We start from the raw sequence: 6,000 nt of genomic DNA, 5'->3' as shown, positions 1-6,000 counted from the left end.
ATGAGATTCACAGGATAAGACGTGGGTGGTGAAGAGAAAGAAAGGGGGTGAAGGAGAACACTCTGGAAACATGCACAGGGTCCCCTTGAGTCTTTAGCTGAGTGCCAGTCACCACATGCATGTGGGAAAATTACCCAAGGCCAGGGAACGGATCACAAAAGACGAGCATGGAGGACACGTTTTGGAGCTCAAATAGGGCTGAGGCTTTGGGTTGAGTACTCAGAGAAGTACTGCTTCAGTGGAGGGCAATATTAGCCTTAAACTGCTCTTCTAATCTGTTAGGGAAAAATTAAAAGTAAAATTTCCTGTCAACCCATGACATTCTTTCCATGAATGGTAGGAAAATAAAGAAAACAGTTTTGTTATTGAATAAGCATTGAACCAGACTCTCTTGTATCACAGGCAATCTGCTAATGAGATTGCAAAAACAAAAATAACCCCATTCTTATGTATGTAATGTATCCATTATAAACATGTTCTTAAGATAAATGATAAATTGTTCTTATGTAAGAGAACTTGACAGCACTGTTTACTATACATTCTTTTGTAGTTCATCCTAAGTTCACCTGGTAATTGGAGGAGCCATCTGTGCTAGTTAATTGCCTTTATCTGAAGGAAATATGAAACTTCTCATATCTGTATGACAAGCAGGTGCTTACAGCTTAGAGCAAGGCACCTAGGCTAAACTCCCAGGATGACAGGGAGATATAGGGCTGCTATCTTCCTTGATGTTTACATTTCAAAGAGATGTCTTCCAGTCCCTTAAGAAAAACATTCCTGAGTTATAAGGCTGGCAAGAGGCTTATTTAGTCTTTAAAGAGATTTACATACATATCAAAGGGACAGAGGAAGGATTCACAAATGCGAAGTTTCTCAAGGAAATATTACCGAAAAGGGAGAGAGAAAAGGTCTCTTTCTCTTTTGGCAACAAGAAAAGTTCAATTTTATTTTTGTTTACTCTTCCAGATTTCATCTTACAAAGATCAAAAGCAAGCTTCAAAAGGATTAAATTCTTTCCAAGTAACTTAACTGCTTCTCAGAAAAAGCTAATAGTTATTAAAAGAAATATAAAAAATTTAGTATCAAACAATATAAAATTCACAATGTCTGCCATCCAACAAAAAATGATCAGGTATGCAAAGACACAGGAAAATGACCCATAATAAGGAAAAAAAATCAATAGCAACAGACCCCGAAATTGCACAGATGATATAGTTCATAGACAAGGACATTAAAACAACGTATAAATATATTTCAGATATGTAGAGGAAAGCATAAGCATGTTAAGAAGAGAAATGGAAGATATAAAAAAGATCTACATTGAACTTGTAAAGATGAAAATATAATGTCTATGACATAAAATACACTGGATGGGGTTAACAGCAGATTAGACATTGCAATAAAAAAAGATTAGTGAGCTTGAGGACATGGCAATAAAAATCATCCAAAAAGGAACATTAACAGGAAAAAGTCTGAAAATAAACGAACAGGACATTAGTGAGCTGTAAGAAGACTGCAAACAGCTTTATATGTGTGTAATTCCCAGGAGAGGAGAAAGAGGAGAGCAAAGAAAAATTACTAGGATAAGTAATGGCCAAAATTTCCCCAAATATGATAAATATATAAACCCACAAATATAAGAAACTCAACATACTCCGAGCACAAGAAATACAAAGATGTAAAAATCAAGTTGCTCAAAAAATAGTAATAATGAAAAAAATCCTAAAAGGCATCAGAAAAAAATACACATTATGTACAGAGGAACAAAGATAAAAATGATAGTATATTATTCATCAGAAACCATGTAAGCTAGAAAACAATGAAGTGGTATATTTAAAAGAATGAAAGAAAGTACTGTCAGCCTAGAATTCTCTACCTAGCCAAAATACTTTCAAAAAGAAGGAAAAATGGAGACCTTTGCAGACACACAGAGGCTGAAACAATCATCACCAGTGGACCAGCACAAGAAATGCTAAAGGAAATCTTTCAGGTAGAAGGAAAATACCAGGTCTACACAAAAAAACAGATAAATATCTACTTAAAGAAATAAATCTACATAAAGATATAAAGGGACTGAAAAAGGTAACTACTTAAATAAATATATATTTTTTCTTATTTAAAAAATATCCTGATTTTTAAGAACTCACATTATTTAGTTTTTTTTTTTGTTTTTTTGTTTTTTTTTTTGTTTTTTGAGATGAGTCTCACACTGTCCCCCAAGCTGGAGAACAATGGCTCTGTCTTGGCTCACTGCAGCCTTATGCGATTCTCCTGCCTCAGCAGTGTGAGTAGCTGGGATTACAGGCGCCCACCACTATGCCCGGCTAAATTTTTGTATTTTTGGTAGAGACGGGGTTTCACTATGTTGGCCAGGCTGGTCTCGAACTCCTGACCTCGTGATCCACCTGCCTTGGCCTCCCAAAGTGCTGGGATTACAGGCGTGAGCCACCGTGCCCGGTCAGCATGTTTTTTAAATATTAAAAATGAGGGGAAAAGTCGTTAGTCGTTTAGAAGCATGCAAAATTTAGGAGTGGAGTTTAATATGTAAAGCATAAACTCATTTTTATTTTAAAGTTTTAAGTCATTAAACATAAATATTTGCCACATGCCATAATCTATGCTAGATACCAAGAGTACAAATACGAAAATATATGAATCTTGACATCTATGAACTTACATTTCAGATACTACTTATCTTCAGTGAAAATAAGATTATTTCATATTTTCCTTTATATTTTCTGTTGTATCTTAATTTAAAAAATCCTCTTGATTTTAAAATAAAGAAATAAAAAAGGAGATTAGAAAGCATTTTGGACTGAATGAAAATAAAACTATGACATATCAAAATTTGAGGGTGACGACTAAAGCAGTGCTTAGAGGAAATCTTTTTTTTATGGTCGATAGTACTTTATTTGTTTAATTATTATTATACTTTAAATTCTAGGGTACATGTGCACAACGTGCAGGTTTATTACATAGGTATACATGTGCCATGTTGGTTTGCTGCACCCATCAACTGGTCATTTACATTAGGTATTTCTCCTAATACTATCCCTCCCCCATCCCCCCACCCCACGACAGGCCCCAGTGTGTGATGTTCCCTGCCCTGTGTCCAAGTGTTCTCATTGTTCAATTCCCACCTAAGAGTGAGAACATGTGGTGTTTGTTTTTCTGTCCTTGTGATAGTTTGCTGAGAATGATGGTTTCCAGCTTCATCCATGTCCCTGCAAAGGACATGAATGCATCCTTTTTTATGGCTGCATAGTATTCCATGGTGGATATGTGCCACATTTTCTTTATCCAGTCTATCATTGATGGACATTTGGGTTGGTTCCAAGTCTTTGCTATTGTGAATAGTGCCGCAATAAACATACGTGTGCATGTGTCTTTTTAGTAGCATAATTTATAATCCTTTGGGTATATACCCAGTAATGGGATGGCTGGGCCAAATGGCATTTCTAGCTCTAGATCCTTGAGGAATCGCCACACTGTGGTTCATAATGGCTGAATTAATTTACACTCCCACCAACGTATAAAAGCTTTCCTATTTCTCCACATCCCTTAGAGGAAATCTTATAGCATTAAACACTTACATCAGAAAAGAAGAAAGGTCTCAAATAAATGACCTAAGCTTCCATCTTAGGAAACCAGAAAAAAAGAAGCAAGTCAAACATACATTAAACGGAAGGATAGAAATAAATAGTAGGGCAGAAATCGCTATAATATGAAATAGGAAAACAACAGAAAAAAATCAATGAAACCAAAAGTAGATTCTTTGAAAAATTCAATACAATTCATATATATCTATTCAGACTAATCAGAAAGAAAGAGTAAAGTGCAATTTACTGGTATTCAGTCATGAAATAGGGGAACATCACTATAGATCCTAGAGATACTAAAAGGAAAATGAAGGCATATTATGAATAACATGATGTCAATAAATCCAGCAACATGAATAAAATGAACAAATAATCTGAAAGACCTAAACTACCAAAGCTAACTCTGAGGAAACAGATAATCTGAACAGCCCCATTACTAGAAAAGAAATTGAATTTTTATTTACAAACCTTCTCAAACTCATGTCACAGGTGGCTTCACTAATAAATCCTATCAAACATTTATGAAAAAAACCCCACAATTTCTACATAAATGCTTCCAGAATATAAAAGAGGATGGAATGAAGTGAGTACTTCCTAACTAATGGTATGTGGCCAGCATTACTCTAATACCCAAATGAGAGAAAAAATTTAAAAGCAAAAACTATGGATCACTATCCTTCATGAACATAGATGCAAAAATTCTTAACAAAATTTGAGTAAATCATCAAATACATTACGAACAAATGATTTAATCCAAGCATACCAGGAGGGTTTGACATTAAAAAACCAAACAACGTAATTCACCATATTAAAAGATTTTTTAAAAAACAAGCCATATGGTCATTTCAACATATTCAGGAAAAGTATTTCACAATATCCAACATCCTTCATAATAAAAAACATCTCAGCAAACTAGGAAACAAAAACGAGAACTTCTTCAACCCATTATAGAACATCCACAAAAAGTCTACATGTAGTATCATATTTATGGTGAAAGCATATTTTTGCTCTGCTCCCAAGATCAGGAACAAAGGAAGAATATCTACTCTCCACTTATATTCATTATTCTACTAGAGGCTCTAGCCAGTGCAATAAAGCAAGACAAAGAAATAAAAGGTATACAGAGTGGAAAGGAAGAAGTGAAACTCTCTTTATACTCGCATGACATGACAGTGTATGTAGAGAATGCTAAGGAATTCACAAACGAAGCTGCTAGGACTCTTAAAGGAGTTTAGCAATATTGCAGTATATAAGATCAATACACAAAGATCAATTGCATTTTTATATACTAGCTGCGAATTATCAGATTCCATTAAAAAATCTATGCCATTTACTATAGCTTAAACTATATAAAAATCTAGAGATAAAAATCTGACAAAATGTGTGTGAGATCTACACACTGAAAACTACAAAACATTGCTGAAAGAAATTACAGAAGACCTAAATAAATTGAGAGGTGTATCATGATCATGGAGCTGAAGACTCAATATTGTTAGCATGTCAGTTGTCTCCAGATTGAGACAATTGATTCAATGCAATTCTGTAGATTCAATGCAATTCTAACCAAAATCCCATCAGATTTGTTTGTAGAAATTGGCAAGCTGATTTTAGAATCCATACACCAATTCCAGGAACTTAGAATAGTCAAATATAATTTTGAAAAAGGAGAATAACATTGGAATACCTATAATTGACTTCAAGACTTATCATAAAGCTACAGTGATCAAGACAGTGTGGTACTGGCATGAATATATGTAAATAGGTCAATGGAATAGAATACAGAGTTCAAATATAGGCCCACAGAATTTATTTTTTACAAGAATGGAAAGGCAATTTATTAGATAAATGATAGTGTTTTCAACAAATGGTGCTCAACTGATTAAATATCCATATGGAAAAAAATAAATTTTGATGCATGTCTTTTTCCATTTTAAAAAATTAACTCAGGCCAGGCATGGTGGCTCACGCCTATAATCCCAGCACTTTGGGAGGCCGAGGCAGGCGTATCACCTGAGATCGGGAGTTCGAGACCAGCATGACCAACATGCAGAAACCCCGTCTCTAGTAAAAATACAAAATTAGCTGAGCATGGTGACGCATGCCTGTAGTCCTAGCTACTTGGGAGGCTGAGGCAGGAGAATCACTTGAACCCAGGGGTCGGAGGTTGCAGTGAGCCGAGATTGTGCCATTGCACTCCAGCCTGGGCAACAAGAGTGAAACTCTGTCTCAATAATAATAATAATAATAAATAAAATAATAAAATAAAGAAAATAAAAAAATAAAAATATTAACTCAAAATGGTCATATGCCTAAATGGAAAAAAAAAAAAAAAAAGCTATAAAACCGCTGGGAGAAAGCATAGTAGAATTTTTTTTTTTTTTAACTTTGGGTTAGGCACATA

Source organism: Macaca nemestrina, chromosome X (assembly GCF_043159975.1).
Source record: "Macaca nemestrina isolate mMacNem1 chromosome X, mMacNem.hap1, whole genome shotgun sequence".
In the NCBI taxonomy this organism is placed as follows: domain Eukaryota; kingdom Metazoa; phylum Chordata; class Mammalia; order Primates; family Cercopithecidae; genus Macaca; species Macaca nemestrina.
The sequence above is the reverse complement of the archived record's forward strand: the minus strand, read 5'-3'. Positions refer to the sequence as shown.